This window comes from Oncorhynchus mykiss, chromosome 5 (assembly GCF_057628025.1).
Source record: "Oncorhynchus mykiss isolate SJ-2025 chromosome 5, ASM5762802v1, whole genome shotgun sequence".
In the NCBI taxonomy this organism is placed as follows: Eukaryota; Metazoa; Chordata; class Actinopteri; order Salmoniformes; family Salmonidae; genus Oncorhynchus; species Oncorhynchus mykiss.
Genome location: NC_143026.1, coordinates 63,290,411 through 63,309,690, shown reverse-complemented (window position 1 = coordinate 63,309,690; position 19,280 = coordinate 63,290,411). Strand labels below are relative to the sequence as shown.

The window sequence follows — 19,280 nt, the reverse complement described above, 5'->3', positions numbered from 1 at the left end:
TCAGAGCATTTTGTATTATTCTCTATGTAAATTCGAGACACACCATTTGATATGCTAGGTTACATTTCGTATGGTTACATAAGGAAGATGGTTACTTAAGGCAAAAAAGAAAGGAAGGTGGTTGGGTCGGCGTATAACAAACTTCTAGCAACCCAAAAGTTTGCAAGTTGGAATCTCATCACGGATATCTTCAGCATTTCAGCTAATTAGCAACTTTAACAACGTACTACTTTGCATGTTAGCTAACCCTTCCTCTAACCTTAACCCTTCACCTAGCCCCTAGACTAGCTAATGTTAGTGAGATAGCTAACGTTAGCCACCTAGCTACAATTTGTAACATATCATACGTTAAGAAAATTAGTAACATACTGTACATAATGCAAATTCGTAACATAATAAATTGTCATTCTTAAAACATATATGAAATGGATGATGGACATCCATAAATTAATACATACCATATCATACTAAAATGGAATGTCTCAGATTTATGTACAGAATAATACAAAATGCTCTTAGCACATCACACGATATAAAGTGTTCAGTTTGCAAAGGTGATGGTAACATAGTATGTATCAGAAAACAAATGCTTTAATTGGACTCGATAACTAACGCTGTACATTACAAAGCCAATCTACACAATCTAAAGGCAAACCGTCACCTCAGGTTTCTAAATGACGTGTGCTCATACATTGCACTCTATCCATTATCAACAGGGTTGGAAAATTACACCCGCCAAATGCTCGGCCTCCAACCGCAAGGCACTACAGAGGATAGTGCGAATGGCCCAGTACATCACTGGGGCCAAGCTTCCTGCCATCCAGGACCTCAAAACCAGGCGGTGTCAGAGGAAGGACCTGAAAATTGTCAAAGACTCCAGCCACCTAGTTATAGACTGTTCTCTCTGATACCACACAGCAAGCGGTACTGGAGAGCCAAGTCTAGGTCCAAGAGGCTTCTAAACAGCTTCTACCCCCAAGCCATAAGACTCCTGAACATCTAGTCAAATGGCTACCGAGACTATTCACATTGCTGCCGCTGCCCCCACCCCACTGCCACTCTCTGATGTCATCTATGCATAGTCACTTTAATTAAACTCCACCTACATACTACCTCAACTAACTGGTGGCCCTGCACATTGACTCTGTACCGGCACCCCCCTGTATATATTGTTATTTTTTTTACTGTTCTTCTTTAATTACTTGTTACTTTTATCTCTTATCTGTATTTTTCGAAACTGCACTGTCGGTTAGGGGCTCGTAAGTTACTATTTCACTGTAAGGTTGTATTGTTGTATTCGGCGCATGTGACTAATACATTTGAATGTATTTCACCAGTCACTTTGGCGGGTGGTCACACAAATTATTTGGTTTTTAATCCAAAGGCCACATGTAGAAGTTGGTCGAATTGACAAGGCTACTAAAGTGTGACTTTGCCCTCGTGTTTCTTGGCCAGTTATATAGTAATACATGTATTGTTTTAGAAAAACAGAAAGCATGCTCATTTACCACTTTTGAATTAGTTTAGGCCCATTCCATTTTAAGCGATTCCTGCTATAAACAATGGATCGATTACACAGTTGGCTAGAACAATATGGAGAACCTGGTATGACTCTCCTGTGAGCACATTCTATTTTCCTACGAAATCCTTCAGGGGTATAGGATCAATCAAAATGCTCCATTTCCTCAGGCTGCTAGCTAACCTCTTCTATCTGATATGTAAATTACCTTCCATAGGGATTGGATTTAGCGAGCGAGAACATTAACAGCACACTGACACTTTTAAAACAGGCTCTATTGGGTCCAGTGAGAGAGGGAGACAACATAATATTGCCCAATAAATGGGCTACACACAAAGCTATTAAATCTCCTTCCTATGCAATTAGTGTCCATCTGTTCCCTGTGATACACATTTTAAATTCGGCATATCGTCCTAGATATGAATAACGCAAAATACATTTGTTTAATTATTCATTTAAGCACTACAGATCGTGTTTTAGGTTCAGAATGACGTCAACTCCTAATATGAATTTAGAAAGAAAGTAAAACTTCAACCCGCTGCATTTTCTTTGGAATATCTGATTGTGACAAAAAACACATTGCTTAATCTGGTTCCACCAAGCTGAGTACATGGAGACTAAACAGAGAGGGAGAGAGAGCATAGAAAGAAGAGTGAAAAAGAGGGAGCCAGCTGACTGGGTGGTGGGGGAGGGTAGAGTGGCTGGCCATAGATCTACTGTACACTGATAAACACTTTTCCTCTTCAGCGTCCTCACTCTCCGTCTCCCATTGGTTGTGGCAGCATGGAGGCAGGGAGGGTGCCCTTACTGGTTCGGTCCTGAACACCAAGGGTTAAGCCCTGCCATTTTAACGCAACTGACAGATCAGGCCATTAGGGTGTTACCTAACAAAATGGAGGCCTTTAACCCTGCATCTACCAGAGTGAGGCTCCACCTGGATTCCCCTTAGCAACCGGACGGCGACCGAAGGCACGTGCAAAGCCCAAGAGGTGCAGCCAGCCCCCTACACGTGAGCACAAAGGAATGTGCACGTACGGAAAAGACTCAATCACAAACACCAAGCACACTGCCCCCCCTCAAACATACACGCACGCGCGCACACACACACACACAATCCCAGTTTCTGAGAGGAAGAGGACTACTTTACATTAGTGTTTGCAGTCACGATGCAGGCCGATCGAGCCGCAGCATGCATTGGGACATTAAGAGCAGATTAGTTCATAGATCATAATTAGTATGAAATACCAGCCGCTGTACCTCTGATTCCATTAACCATGTGATCTTCATGATGATACTGCCAGTGGATAAACTGATCAGCTAGACTAGACTTGTTTTAGCTTGAAGTCCTGAATTTGAATGGCAGCACTGTTGAAGTTGAGTTTACCCTGCTCAATAGGTCAACTACCTGGACCGTGATTCTGCAGAACTCAAAGTGAAGGGTTGCATTATAGGTCTGTGCTGACTCAGAGAACACAATGACTAACTAAACTTAAAAGAACTTCCCCGTCACAGGGGTGGGCAATTCCAGTCCTCGAGGGCCTGATTGGTGTCACAGTTTTGCCCCAGCCCTGACTCCAATAATCGCCTAATAATGATCTTCAGTTTAGAATGCAATTTGATTAAATCAGTTGTGTTTGCTAGGGATGGAGAAAAAGTGTGACACCAAATCAGGCCCTCGAGGACTGGAGTTGCCCACCCCTGCAGGCTAGCACATAGCCTACTTGAGGCAATATGCTGGTAACAATACTTGAACGTTATTCTTCGGCAAAGGCTACCTGTAGCCTAAAAATAATTTCTACCCTAGTATATGGAAAAATACCCTTCTTAAAAGGGATATTTTATCCCAATCATATAACGCATCGCCACACTATTTACTTTGTACTGAAAGTGATACATCTTGAAAACTTACTGCTGACATGGGATCATATCAACAGTGGACTAATGAACAAAATAATCAAATATGTTTGCGTAAAATATCCCTTTAAATCTCTACTGTTATAAGGTGTTTGTGAATCCTGATGCAAATTCCCTTAAAGGCATACTATGGGATTTTGCCACGAACTTCCTTCCTACTGGATGCAGAGACTTAAATGGTATCCATGAGTTCATCTGACTCGGGAAGTAGATAAAGGGCCTCGTGCCAAAATCCCGAAGTATTCCTTTAAATCATACAGTACACATAACCTAGCAACAGCAGGGATTCCCTTTCCTCTAGGAATATGGAGCCATTTCTGTGCCAACAGAAATTGTATTTGAATTCCATTATTTTGAATTTGTATTAGGATATTGAATTTGAAATGCACATATTGAATCATTGAATTCATAAATGTAACTTGTATTACATGATTTTAAACTGTATTGAATGAAGTGCATTCTGTTAAATTGTATGGACTATTAAATTTTGCATATATACACATACATAGCATTCATTGTCTGTGTATCAAGTTAAACTATAATTTCAAGGTTATTATAAGTTTCATAATCAACTTCCCTGATGCAGTTTTGAAATTCAGTTCTCTAAATTCAGATCCAAAACCAGAGACAACATCCTGGTACTTTGCCAGCCAGGAAAAGTAGAAGAGAACAGATAGAGCGTTTGAATCTATGTGATATAACCAAAGCTTTTTTGAAGACAATGTGGCATGTTTATTTCTTCCTATAAATTTGGCTCAAGCATTAATAATGGCGCAGGAGATGATGGCTGACATTTTTACGGTCTCCTAACCAACTGTTCTATTTTGTTTGTAATTCATTTTGTACATAATGTTGCTGCTACCGTCTGGACATCAGAACAGCGATTACTCACCACGAACTGTACAAACATTTTTTATTTAAAATGAGTCCGACGTGAGAGAAATACTGCCCGAAAAAAGGGGGAGTAGGGCGGGGTGCCTTGCAAGAATTCACTGACAAGTAGGTAAACCACCACTACCCTCTGTATTATTGGCCAACGTGCAATGGAGCTGACACGGTACAAATCTGTCATTCTGGCCATGAGCAAGGCAGTTAACCCACTGTTCCCTGGGCGCTGATGACGTGCTGATGAGGTGGATGTCAATTACGGCAGCCCCCCGCAACTCTATGATTCAGAGTGGTTGAGTTAAATGCGGAAGACTCTTAAGTTGAATGCATTCAGCTGTACAACTGACTAGGTATCCCCCTTTCCCAATCATTGGAAAACAAACTGGACGATCTACGATCAAGACCATCCAACCAATTAGACGTTAACTGTAATATCTTATGTTTCAACGAGACGTGGCTGAACGAGAACACGGATAATATAGAGATGGCTGGCTTCTCTGTGTTTCGGCAGGACAGAGCAGCTACGTCTGGTAAGACGAGGTTGCGTGTCTATTTGTCAATAACTGCTGGTACGCAATGTCTAACGTGCTGACCAGACCGGACACGTTGCAAAATAATTATACACATACATTTTATTTAATCATTGCACTCACACTGCTCGCAGGCGTCTGTGTAGCCAGGCGCTAAAACTTGGTTATTTAGTAAGTCCTGCCTCTCCCATCTCCTCATTGGTTTTTAGGAGCATATACCCACGTGGGTGATTGAAAGCTGAACTGAGGTCCAAACACCAGTCGGTTGTGGTAATGCACCTTAAAGTTGGTTGCCAATCGCCATATAAAGTCCAAAGGAAGAAGCATGAAGGAACGAGGAGGGATGACTAGAAATTAATTCAGTTTACAGTTTTATCTGTGGATTAATTGTCAGAGTAGAGGACTTTGTCCATTTCAGGCAAAATAACAACCCAATGTTTATATCCCAGAGTTTGTTTTTATATTTCAAAACTCCCGTGTCCGGTGTGGATGGACAAAAAAAAAGAACTTACGTGCGACTAAGATTGAATCCTACTACACCGGCTCTGACGCTCATCGGATATGGCAGGGCTTAAACTATTACGGACTACAAAGGGAAACCTAACCGCGAGCTGCCCAGTGACGCAAGCCTACCAGACGGGCTAAATGCCTGTTATGCTTGCTTCAAGACAAGCAACACTGAAGCATGCATGAGAGCACCAGATGTTCTGGACGACTGTGTGATCACACTCTCAGTTGCCGATGTGAGCAAGACCTTTAAACAGGTCAACATTCACAGAGCCGCAGGGCCAAACGGATTACCAGGACATGTACTCAGAGCATGGGCGGACCAACTGCAAGTGTCTTCACTGACATTTTCAACCTCTCCCTGGCCGAGTCTGTAATGCCTACATGTTTCAAAACAGACAACATAGTCCTTGTGCCCAAGAAAGCGAAGGTTAACCTGCCAAAATGATTACCGTCCCGTAGCACTCACGTCACTAGCCATGAAGTGCTTTGAAAGGCTGGTCATGGCTCAACATCCACACCATCATGCCATAAGACCCACACCCACTAGACCCACTCCAATTCGCATACCGCCCCAACAGGTCACGCAATCTCAATCCACACTGCCCTTTCCCACCTGGACTAAAGGAACACCTATGTGAGAATGTTGTTCTTGACTACAGCTCAGCGTTCAACACCATACTGCCCACAAAGCGCATCACTAAGCTAAGGACCCTGGGACTGAACACCTCCCTCTGCAACTGGATCCTGGACTTCCTGACGGGCCACCCCCAGGTGGTAAGGGTAGGCAACAACATGTGCCACGCTGATCCTCAAAACTGGGACCACTTAAGGGTGCGTGCTCAGTCCCCTCCTGTACTCCCTGTTCACCCACGGAGTCGTGCTTGGCCACGGAGCCAACACCATCATTATGTTTGCTGACGACACAACAGTGTCCGACAACGATGAGACAGCCTATAGAGAGGTCAGTGACCTGGCAGTGTGGTGCCAGGACAACAACATTTCAATGTGAGCAAGACAAAAGGGTCTGATCATGGACTATAGGAAAAGGAGGGCCAAACAAGCCCCCATTAACATTGACGGGGCTGTAGTGGAGCGGGTCGAGAGTTTCAAGTTCCTTGGTGTCCACATCACCAACAAACTACCATGGTCCTAACACACCAAGATAGTTGTGAAGAGGGCACGACAACACCTTTCCCCCTCAGGAGATTGAAAAGATTTGGCATGGGTCCCAAAATCCTCAAAAGGTTCCACAGCCGCACCAGAGAGCATCCTGACCGGTTACATCACCGCCTGGTATGGCAACTGCTTGGCATCTGCCTGTAAGGCACTACAGAGGGTAGTGTGAACGGCCCAGTACATCACTGGGGCCAAGCTTCCTGACATCCAGGACCTATATACTAGGTGGTGTCAGAGGAAGACCCACAAACTTGTCAGAGACTCCAGTCACCCATGTCATAGACTGTTCTCTCTGCTACCGCACCGAAAGCGGTACCGGAGCACCAAGTCTAGGACCAAAAGGCTCCTTAACCTGTTAGAGCTCTAGGGGCGCTATTTCATTTTTGGATAAAAAACGTTCCCGTTTTAAGCGCGATATTTTGTCACGAAAAGATGCTCGACTATGCATATTCTTGACAGTTTTGGAAAGAAAACACTCTGAAGTTTCAGAATCTGCAAAGATTTTGTCTGTAAGTGCCCCAGAACTCATTCTACAGGCGAAACCAAGATGATGCATCAACCAGGAATTGGCAGAATTTCTGAAGCTCTGTTTTCCATTGTCTCCTTATATGGCTGTGATTGCGCAAGGAATGAGCCTACACTTTCTGTCGTTCGCCCAAGGTCTTAGCAGCATTGTGACGTATTTGTAGGCATATCATTGGAAGATTGACCATAAGAGACTACATTTTCCAAGTGTCCGCCTGGTGTCCTGCGTCGAATTCGGTGCGCAATTGCCAGCTGCTTCTACTTTACCATTTGATTCAGGGGAGAAAGCATGTGTCCAAGAACGATGTATCAATGAAGAGATATGTGAAAAACACCTTGATGATTGATTCTAAACAACGTTTGCCATGTTTTCAGTCGATATTATGGAGTTAATTTGGAAAAAAGTTCGCGTTTTGAGGACTGAATTTTCGGATTTTTTTTGGTAGCCAAATGTGATGTATAAAACGGAGCTATTTCTAATACACAAGGAATCTTTTTGGAAAAACTGAGCATCTGCTATCTAACTGAGAGTATCCTCATTGAAAACATCAGAAGTTCTTCAAAGGTAAATGATTTTATTTGAAGGCTTTTATGTTTTTGTTAATGTTGCGTGCTGGATGCTAACGCTAATGCTAACGCTAAATGCTAACGCTAAATGCTAACGCTAGCTAGCTACTTTTACACAAATGATTGTTTTCCTATGGTTGAGAAGCATATTTTGAAAATCTGAGATGACAGTGTTGTTTACAAAAGGCTAAGCTTGAGAGATGGCATATTTATTTCATTTCATTTGCGATTTTCATAAATAGTTAACGTTGTGTTATGCTAATGAGCTTGCTGATAGATTTACACAATCCTGGATACAGGGGTTTTTTCATAGCTAAACGTGACGCAGAAAACGGAGCGATTTGTCCTAAACAAATAATCTTTCAGAAAAAACTGAACATTTGCTATCTGAGAGTCTCCTCATTGAAAACATCTTAAGTTCTTCAAAGGTAAATGATTTTATTTGAATGCTTTTCTGTTTTTTTGTGTAAATGTTGCCAGCTGAATGCTAATGCTAAATGCTACGTTAGCCATCAATACTGTTACACAAATGCTTGTTTTGCAATGGTTGAGATGACAGTGTTGTTAACAAAAGGCTAAGCTTGAGAGCTAGCATATTTATTTCATTTGCGATTTTCATGAATAGTTAACGTTGCGTTATGGTAATGAGCTTGAGTCTGTATTCACGATCCCGGATCCGGGATGGGGAGATCAGAAAGGTTAACAGGTTCTACCCCCAAGCCATAAGACTGCTGAACAACTAATCAAACGGCCACCCGGACTATTTACATTGAACCCCTCCCCCCTTTGTTTTTACACTGCTGCTACTCGCTGTTTATTATCCATGCATAGTCACTTTACAAATTATCTCGACTAACCTGTACCCCCACACATTGACTCGGTACCTGTATATAGCCTTGTTATTAGTTATGTACATTTATTGTTTTTACATTTAGTAAATATTTTCTTAACTTTCTTGAACTGCATTGTTGGTTTAGGGCTTGTAAGCATTTCACGTTAAGTTCTACACCTGTTTTATTCAGCACACGGGACAAGTAAAATTAGATTTGATCCGTTTGGGCTTCTCCTCTATGATGCTCACAGGCCGAGCAGTATATGTTAGAACTGAGAGTAACAAATACCACAATTTGTCTCCCATAAGAATATAATTGAATAGCCCCGTCATGGCTCTTCTAAGGATAGCTTATCCACTCCCTATTTAAATCTTGCTCTTGTGACTGACTTGGTTCGAACAAGGTCTACTGCATGTCACAAGACTGTGTTAGTTTCCTGTGGGCTAACAAGTATCCAGCTAGGTTACTCTTCAATAAAATAAAATAAAAAAATATTTTTTATGTGAGGTTTGTTGAACCCCCCCCCCCGTTTACATTTCACCCGCCTTTGACCTCATACTCAGAGATCACGGCACCAATATAACTGACTGTGCTTGAAACCAGGCCTACTGCAAAACACCACCACTTTCTGTGGCAGAAGGATATCGGAAAAGTCACTCATCACACAAGCGTAGTCACCAAACCACCGGTGTTACACTTCACCCCTCTTTGACCTCCTCCTTGAGGAGACCCATCCAAGTCACAGGAGCAATGCCTAGGCTTTAGCAGCAGGCTAACACAGTCAACCCAGTCAGTCACATTACCATTATAATGACTACCCTTGCTGGAGACTTGAAACTAACACGTCTCAGGCAAGTTTGTTCATCACATAAGCACAGATTACCAAACCACACTATTTTGATGAGTAACATTGCTGGATCTTGAAGACTTGTATTAGTGTAGCAGATGGGGATCTGTGTAACTCACTCCTCAGCCTGAAGTGTTGCTTTCCCCTTGCACAATTGAAGAAGGCCATTTTTAATACTATGATGGGTTGGAATGCTTCAGGAGGGTGGTCACGTGTGTTTGAGGCAGTGTCCAACGTGTGTCCTAAGTTTGAGTATCCGAATGAATTGAATCAGGTGGAAGTAGCACCCGTCAAGTAAGCAGCGTGTCGTCCTTAACATGAACTTATCCCTATAGGCTTTAGCTATATGGGCTAACACAATTTTGTGACATGCAAGAGACCGGATTCAATCCCAGTCAGTTACAATAGCAAGATTAAATATGGATTGGAACGGCTATCCTTAGAAGGGCTATTCAACTATAATCTTATTCTGGCCAAATTGTGTTTTTTTGTGACACTCCCTTCTTATGTGTCCGTCACAGCCTGTGATCATCAGAGGGCAGCAGAAGGCATGTCCATGCGCCAGTCTCTTAGCTTTCAGGAATGGGGTCATAATAGCATATAGCCAAAACGGTTCAAACGCTAGAGGCAAATTCGTAGAAAGAAAATAAATTCAACAGGCAACATTGGCTTCAGAAATAGCCAGAAGCTTCCATTTACCACAGACTCAAACGCTCTATCTTTTCTCCTCTACCTTTCCTGGCTGGCAAAGTACTAGAATGTTGTCTCTGGTTTTGAAACTGAATTTAGATAACCGAAACTGAATCTGAATGCGTCGGGGAAGTTGAATATATTACATTTTGATCAACTTGAACAACTTATATTTTGTAAACTTGATACAGACAATGAATGCAATATCTACGATATTGAAACTGAATATATCAATATTTAATATTCAATTACATTTTAAAATATGCAATGTCCATTCAATTTATTAATTAAATTATTCAATTTGTGCATTACAGATAAACAAATATCTTATTCAAATTCAAAATCCAAAGACAAATTCTAAATCATGGAATTCAAATCACTCTATAGGGGAACTCTACAAAAGTTCCACGTATTTGTTAAGTGGCCATAGAAAATAGAAAAACACCCAAATCTGAGCAGACAATTGCAGACAATCTCTCCCACAGCACTGAACAGATAGAGGGGATCCCAACAAACAAAAGACAATACACTCCTTTTGTATCAAATCAACAGCTACCAACAAAACCAGTATCTGACCTCCACTACTATTATCTACCTGGAAGCCCACTCCTGAGCGTTGAAGCAGGCAGCCATGTTTAATTAAACACCCTCTGAAGCGGTGACGGTCAAACACACTATAGGTGTGCTAGATGATGAGCAGTCAGCACCTCCACTAGTGTAACGTCAGCTCAGCAAACATCTAGCTGGCATGCTTGCGACACAGGCAGCCAGCAGGGCATCTGGATGCTTGGTACCCCTCCTGGATGAGTGCCTTGATGCTGTATACGTGTGGCTGCCGCACTGAGTTCCAGAGTTGCCATGTCAGAGCTGGCCAGTTAAAACAGACAGTGGGAGCTATTGTTAGGAGAATAACTGGAATAATGTAGCAATGTCATAGTCCTCACTTCTTCATCCACGACTCTTAATATACCCAGTCAAAAAATGATTGGCAATGTTGAGGCATTCCTGAGAAGTATGTGTGATCATATTTTGAAACCGTTTTCAGGAGTTTGACGATATGTATGATGTCGCAAAAACAACTCAACACATTATTCATGTGAAAATAGGACACAAGGATAACTGTTGGCAGACAGGAAAGTAATTTGGTTCTCATACAAACTCACAACTCAATAAAATATATAGCACACTAGTAGACAAGATACTCCATAATTATTGAAGAGCCCCTATGGCCTACCTACCTGGTTAACAGGTGGCGAATCCCCTATGGAATACCAGCACCGACCCCTAATGTCGTCTGACCAGCTTTACAGCTCCATGTTGAAAGACAGGAGCCTCTCATTTGTGAATTCACAATAAGGCAACACAATGAGGAACCATGCTTGAATTGAGCTAGCTGCCCGTTGACCCCTGGGCTATGAATGAGCAGCCATGTTGGAGATGATGGCCTCCACGAAGTATACAACTCAGTCATCAACAGCCAAAGGGGGCATTTCAATAAACTACTTTTCTCTCCTAACCTCCTTTCCTCCCTGATCTGAAATAATAGGTCAAGTGAAAGCAATTCCTTAGTAGAAATCTGTCCTGTTGCTTTCACCTGCCAAACCAGTGCAGAGTCATCGAGGAGAGGAATACGCACCAGAAGTGGAGTACTCACTTCTTCCTGATACTAAGGGTCATTGCTCAGAGTTCACATCTATTCTCACCTGATCACCAAAGTCCTAATCTGTTCTGGATTACCAGATGAGAGTGGAATCCAGAACAAACACAGCATTTATCAAGTGCTAGAGCTGTTCTGGTCCTGACATGAGGAAATGGTCAACTTGACATCCACACACAGTTGAGTCAACATGAAGTCCAACTAGGGCTGGCGTTATGGCCAAAAAAATTATCTTTCTAATTTACTCACACATACATTGTGTTCTCTAAATAAACTTTGTTGCACAACTAAAGGTCAATACGCTGCATTTCACAACTCAATAAATTGTTGTAAATGGGAACTTGTTCTCAACTAGCCTACCTGGTTAAATAAATTTGAAATAAAAAATTAAAATGCAAACTGTCAGGAATAATCAAATAAAATCAGGGTTTGTAAAATTATACCTTGGCTAAATAAGCATTCCACAACCATAAGACCCACTAATAATTTAATTATTTTATCAGAATTGTTTAACCTGCTTTGTTACAATAAATATGTCTATGAAAATGCCCTTTAGGTTACAAATGTAACCAGAACCATGCACAATACACATGCCCTTATAATGACCAACTTCTGGTAGAAGCCTTATAGAACATTAACACAGGTCTCAAACAATCTCTCAAGCACAAACCCACATGCAAGTGAGTAGCCACCTAATCTTTATATTTAGTGGATATATTTGCTTGATAACAAGGTAGAACTTATTAATCCACCGTCCTGTCCATCTCCAACTGTTGGAACAACATAGCCTGTTCACTTTGTTTAGATGTTGAAATCAAGTGGCCTAGCTGGATAAGATGCTTATTTGACAATGAGTTGCCAATTCCTTATATAAAATGTGTATTTTTATGCACGTGGCACATTTGTTGCACCAAACCTCAAATGCTAATAGCGAGATGAAACTGCCCGTTGTCATAGAGGCAGAACCGATATTTCGTCTTTGTTGTTGCGAGTTGAAGGGGGAGTGTTGCATCTTGCTCATCTCAATATCCTTAACTTGGAAAAACAGCAAGCAACAGCAGCGAAGTCCAGTGTGGCAATACTTAGAGAAGTTAAATGAGAAGGAAATGCAAACTTTGCGAGGTGGAATGGAGGTTCAGTAATTGATACGTCACCTTGTCCAAAAGAGATTTACACAGTTATCAAAACTTCACGCCAGGGTAAGCCTACACGAAACAAGTGTTTCTAAAATCCCCTATGGGAAAAATGAATGGTGGGAAAAGATTAGAAGCATTTCCTTGTTTAACCACTAGGTTTTATGGGTATTATGACTCATACTGTGGTACGCTATACTCTTAGTACAAAGGAAAACATGTGGATGGACAGGATCTGTACTCCTCACACACTGAAGATGACACCAAGACATGCCCTAGAAATGTACACAATAGTATCACCACAGGACGGATCTGAAAAGAGACAACCTGACGTGTTCCCCTCTGGAAAATGATGTAACAGAGATGAAAAATGCATATTTTATCAAGTATTGAAAAGCGCCACATCATGTGAGATATCATAGGGACATTTTGGCATTTGCTCCACTCCCTGGAGCTCGAGTCGTGACATGCACACAAAATTTGCTAATGAAGTGTCTTCTGAAGATAATATGAGCATGTATATCTTTAGGCTGGCTCTACCTTGTACTACACATCCTGATTTGAATGCCTGTACTGGCCCTGTATAGCCAAGTAATAGAACATTAATCTGAACCCATCCTCCCTATAGTGTCAGGAAGCTGGTCTCAGAGAAACTGAAGCCTCTGACTGGTTGACTCGGGCCACGTGTCGCCTTCCTGCGTTTCCTGTTTACCACTCTGCGACGCCATACAATTCCCTGGCCAGCAATATCAACAGAGAGGACACCAGCCCGCTAGCGCGCCATCTCATCTGACCGGCTGCCATTCCATATTCATCTCTCTGTCCCTTATAACCTCATCGCTCAAGATGACCACAGCCCGACCTGTTCAACAATCACTCTGTTCCAACGCTCACTGTAGTCCTTGAAGGTTCCCTGTTGTGCTATGACAATACATCAGCCAGACATGTGGATGGATGGAAACAATATTCACCCCTCCATAGAGTGCAGTAGGCTTCTAAATGAACTCTAAATTGAGGAGCATTAGAAGAGACCGATGCAGAGCTGAACATTTTATTATCACACAGAGACACTTTTCTATCTGAGAATCACCTTTCATTCATCAGCTGAAGAGCGGCTGACATCTCGCTGTGAAATCAGACATCCAGCTTGCTCTCTGTCAACTGTGGTGCTGAAATGGATGCTAACTTAGAACTAAACACAAAATGTTTCTATCCCATGCATTCTGTAACATTTCTAAACAATAGATGAACATACTAGGCCCATACCAGCAATGAGACAAAGTCCCTTCAGAAAGTCACCACAAAACAATTCACAGTCACACTGAAACAGACATTCTGTTACTTTGTGGTAACACTGAATTCTGTCAGACAGACACACTGACTTGTAATGAAAGTGAAAGTCATCACCCATTTGAGGCATTGGTAGAGGCCTGTAGTGCAATCCAGTCCTCTAAACAAGTTCAATGCAGCTTAATTTCTCTAATGATGTCTGTAAAGAAATTGGCTACTGAGCCAAAATACCTAAATTCCATTTTGAAAAGCTTATCTTAAATCCAGGAGTTCGAAAAGCTGAGGACTGTGTAGATGGAGGGGTGAAAAAAAACTAAGAGTCCAAATCTAACCTTTACTCATTTGAACTTTTCTTTCTCAATGTGGTCTAGTCTAGTAGTTAGCTCTAAAGTTCTACCCTGATGCAGCACCCGTGGATGTCAAGTCAGCTGAGTCATGCTTGTCTGATCACATCATTCTTTAAAGGGTTTTTCACAAGGGACACCGCTTCTCGGGCAGCTCTATGGCCCGTCACAAGATGCAAAGTGACATGTCTCCCGCCACTAGCCAAGGGTGCCCAGTCTCCATGGAGGCCGCTTGGCAGGAGGGGGAATGTGCACTGCTATGGTACCTAATCTGGAGGCTATTGACCCTCACAAAGGCAATTACATCTGGAAAAAAGAGCACTTTCAAAAATGTCCACAAGGCCATGGAGTGCAATGTAATACATTGGCATAATATACATAAATACCTTAGACCAGCCTTTTTCAAACCTCTCCTCTGGGACACCCAGACATTTCACAATGGCGGACAAGAATAAAGATGACGGCCCCCATGTACTTACCACAAATGCCTCATTCGCTAAATTTGCCATATTATACAGTGTTCTCTATTACTCTTTTTTTTGTATCTGCATTAGCAGTTAACTTGATCCCAATTATAATTCCAAGACTTCAATAAAGTAATTTATTTGCATATTGAACCATGTTGCACGCAGTAGTTTAACAACTCTGTGGTAGTGCTAAAACAATGACATCATATCTGAATTCCTCCATCGTTATGCACCTTGGCCATTTTGGTGTAGCCCTGAACCAGCATACCTGATTCAATTAGTCAAGGGCCTGATGATTAGTTGAATAGTTAAATCAGGTGTGCTAGTTCTGTGGTCCTCAATGAGAGGTTCGAAAAAGGCTGCAATTAGAACAATTACCAGGCAATGAGTCTTGTCTCAGGACTTGAGCAAATAGCTTGCCTTGCCCAGAACTTTATTGCAGAAAGGAAATAAAGTCCAAACAACTATTTAGGTAAAATGGTAAATGGGGTATTTTTGATTATGGCAGTCATGTGGGGTCTCACACCAAGGGACACTACCATCGTCCACCATTACGTACGCCTCCAATTTCCTATCAAAATAAAAACCACTCAAAGCAATTATGAGAGAATGCCGGCTTCTTTAAGTGTGCTGCAACTAACATATACAATTATTTAATGTAATTTGTTATTTAGTGATAAAGTAAAAACCCAAAACTTTTTTTCGTCGCTCAGTAACAACAACCTGTCTCCCACAGTCCAACTGACTAGCTAACGTAGTAACATATTGCCAGGTCGTGGGCTAGCAAGCTATCGAGTTAGCATAACTGCCATTGGATTCATACGGTGATGAAAATTGAAGACGTCCTGAGATCGTATGGGTTAAATCTCTTGTTACAATGTAGAATAATTCATATGTTAAACCAGCAAGTGGTGAGATTGACCCAATGACTATAGGGATTGACCAAATTCGGACACCAAATCCACTCTCCTGGCTGGCTAGCTAACGAACTCCCGGCCTCGGACACTTGCAGACAGAGACAGACACTCCGGATTCGGTCACAAACAATCGATGTGTGAGAGTCGAAACTAAAATGTTAGTTTTTAGACTGCTTGAATTGATGTTGTGAAGAAAATACTTGTCTCCGACTTTTTAAACATCAACCGGTACAAGTTTACATGCATTCTTTGACTTTTGAGGCGGTATGTTCTTGGCAGTCGCTAGGTAGGTGTGTGTGGCTAGCTAATTACAGCTAGCGAGGCACACACAAACCATTACCTAGCACTCACTCAGCAGTAAGCTAGGTAGCTATGATAGCTAACGACTAGAAAAAAAAACTTCAAGTTGTCGACTTAATTAAATAAAAAAATCAATATTACTTTTACCCATCAGCTGAAATGATATTTTAACTTACGGAGAAGAGGTGTCCCTTTTGCTTTTCACTTGTTTTGACAGACAATTTACACCCGTAATTCGATGTACAAAAAGAATAAATCCCGGGGATCCCCTCTTCAGCCCTGCCCGCTGCCACTCTGACCGGTTGCCAAATAATGAGCTGCTCTCACACATGGAACAAGGCGTCACTTCACTATCATGTGGTCACACAAGGGGCAACCGAGTCAGCATACATTAGGACCACTGATCATATCATACATGTAAAAAGTCCACCGTTTTCAGTTGCATCCTCTGTCTCGTCATTGCAGTGCTTAGCCCCCCCATCTAGTTTTGAATACTATAGTTGCCATCACAGTCTACACCACACTGCTGTTTTGTCATAAAACAATTTAATTATTGTCGGAGAAAAAATATATATAAGCAGTAACTATGAGAAAAAAATGTAAAAGCATAGGCCAATAGATAGTCATTGAAAACGGTTATTGATCTGTAAATATTTCTTATTGTCATCATGGCACATGACAAGTCATTGCTTTAGTTTGAAATCTCCACAAAACAATAATGAGCAGCTCGAAAGTCAATACTACAACAACAACAAACAAACTAAATACTGGTGCATAGCAATGTGGGACATACCAGACTTATGAATGTGCTATATGATGTCTCCACTCTCTTTCAATGAGTCCTGACCAATACCAATAATTCTCCAGATCATGTCATTGGGGACATGCAGATCTTGGAACAGTATCTCAGTGCAGACTTATTGAGAGAGAGACTGGGAATGGGATGCAAGTAATGTAAGTGAGCACTTATATCAGATTGCATCAGATTGTGGGCTAAATTGCACCAATTCAAAAGTCAAATTCAACACCTGAATATCACTATAATTGAACCTTATCAACATCACAATCCCACCACAGCGGTCCCAATACTTCCCTGTGACTGAGTCATGCTGTGAACCTAATTTCAATCTGAAGTGAACCAAACCTTATACTGATCAACTAGGCCAGGGTTTCCAAAACTTGGTCCTGGGGCCACCCTCCTGGGTGCACATTTTGTTTTTTTGCACTAGCAACACACAGCTGATACAAATAGCCAAGCCATCATCAAGCTTTGATTATTTGAATCTGCTGTGTAGTGCTAGGGCAAACCCCAAAACGTGTACCCATGGGGGGCCCCAGGACCCAAGGGGAAACCATGAATAAGGCTGATTGAAGTGTCTTCAAACCTTGGTGTCCTCATAACAATCCGTTATAAATTAAACCATGAAATTGGATACATTGACCAAAAGTGTATGTTATGCCTGGACCAAAAACAAAGCATACATCCAACTATAAATAGCTGAGGGCACCAAAATCAATGCCCTTGTCTAGCCACTGTATTCACAATACCTAATTTGTTGTGTGAACTCGAGAGTAGTTCAAAAGAACACCTGTGGCATAAAGCTTGCATCCTCTTCTGAATGAGTTGATGACATTCCCTTTCCTGGATGGAGCAGTGAGAAATTAGAGAAACAGGAGAAATTATACAGTACCACTGCACTCAAGCGATATGTGAAGTGTCAGAAATCTGGCCTTTAGAGAAAAGGAAAATGGATTGAATCCATTGCTTCAAATCAGAACAAAGGAAACATATAGACTATGTGTGACACTGGCTGTAAACAACAAGGCACTATTAACTTAATCCCTTCTGAAGTACAGTATCAAAGCAGGAAGTACCCCTCCCTGTCATGATCAACATTACTCACTATTTGGCAGGAAGCAACTTCTTTCAGAACTGTTTATGCTGACATTTATCACCTAACAAGCATCACTGCCCCAACAGCACTTATGAACATAGCCAAAATCCAACAACATATTACTTTCTAAAATGACGTACAAAACCGTGAGGCTGATTGGTGTAAAACGATTGTAGTTTGTTGGGTGTCCAGCAATTGTAAACTTGTTGAGTGTGCAAGTCATATCAAAGGAAAGACAGCCATAACAACTGCATGGCGGACTAGTCAAATGTGACCATTACTGCAACACTGACCCTGAGGTCAGTATTTATCCCTGCAGTAATTCACCAACAGGAGGGCTTCAGCATTCCCCTGGATAAGGAACACCTCACAAGGACTACAAATCAGACTCATCCGTCAAGAAAAAGGGAAAGGGTGGTTTAAAAAGGTACCCTCCTCTATCCTGTGCCTGAATGATACTCTACCCAAACTAACTCAACTTTGAATCTCACATTAGACCCACAAGAAGCAAGGTGTCTTTTCTGTATGAGATCATGTATTGTAATGTGCAGTTAGCTGGGGAAAATGTACTTTATGAAAGTGTTATCATAAAAGCTAAAATAAGTTGTTTCCAACCAATTTCACAGCACAATATGAATACAGTTCTAATTCTAATTCATGTAGGCTTTACAAAAGTTATAATAAACATCTAAGTACACTTCCTGACAAACATTTCCAAACAGTTTGGTTGTAAAAAAAAATCATGTTTATTCAGACTTTTATAAAATAAAAAATAAACTGTAATAAAAAAAACACATGCATAGAGTACTCAAGCTTTGTGTCCATATATTTTTACATTTCCACATGGGACACCTTCCTGAACTGTGGCAATTTCAAAAATAGTTTTGAGTTTGGGATGTACAGTACCAGTCAATAGTTTGGACACACCTACTCATTCAAGGATTTTTCTTTATTTGACTATTTTCTACATTGTTGAATTAGAAAAATAGTGAAGACATCAAAACTATGAAATAACACATATGGAATCATGTAGTAACCACATTCTTTTTAAACAAATCCAAATATATTTTAGTAGCCACCATTTGCCTTGATGGCAGCTTTGCACACTCTTGGCATTATCTCAACCAGCTTCATGAGGTAGTCACCTGGAATGCATTTAAATTAACAGGTGTGCCTTGTTAAAAGTTCATTTGTGGAATTTCTTTCCTTCTTAATGCGTTTGAGCCAATTCGTTGTGTTGTGACAAGGTAGGGGTGGTATACAGAAGATAGCCCTATT

The 19,280-nt window shown here is 41.4% G+C and overlaps 1 protein-coding gene across 5 annotated transcripts in view; it reads right to left on the bottom strand.

Annotated features, from left to right (window-relative positions):
- Window positions 1-16,627, bottom strand: part of LOC110524254 (transcriptional repressor p66-alpha) — a 33,596-nt gene extending 16,969 nt beyond the window's left edge. For 2 of the 5 annotated variants that reach the window (XM_021603732.3, XM_021603733.3), the window contains exon 1: window positions 16,284-16,596. The gene's annotated coding sequence lies outside the window, so the exon portion shown is untranslated. Of the gene's footprint in view, window positions 1-16,283 lie in introns of all 5 variants that reach the window. The other 3 variants (XM_021603737.3, XM_021603738.3, XM_021603735.3) reach the window with 2 other exon arrangements.
- Between the last annotated feature and the right edge of the window lie 2,653 nt (window positions 16,628-19,280).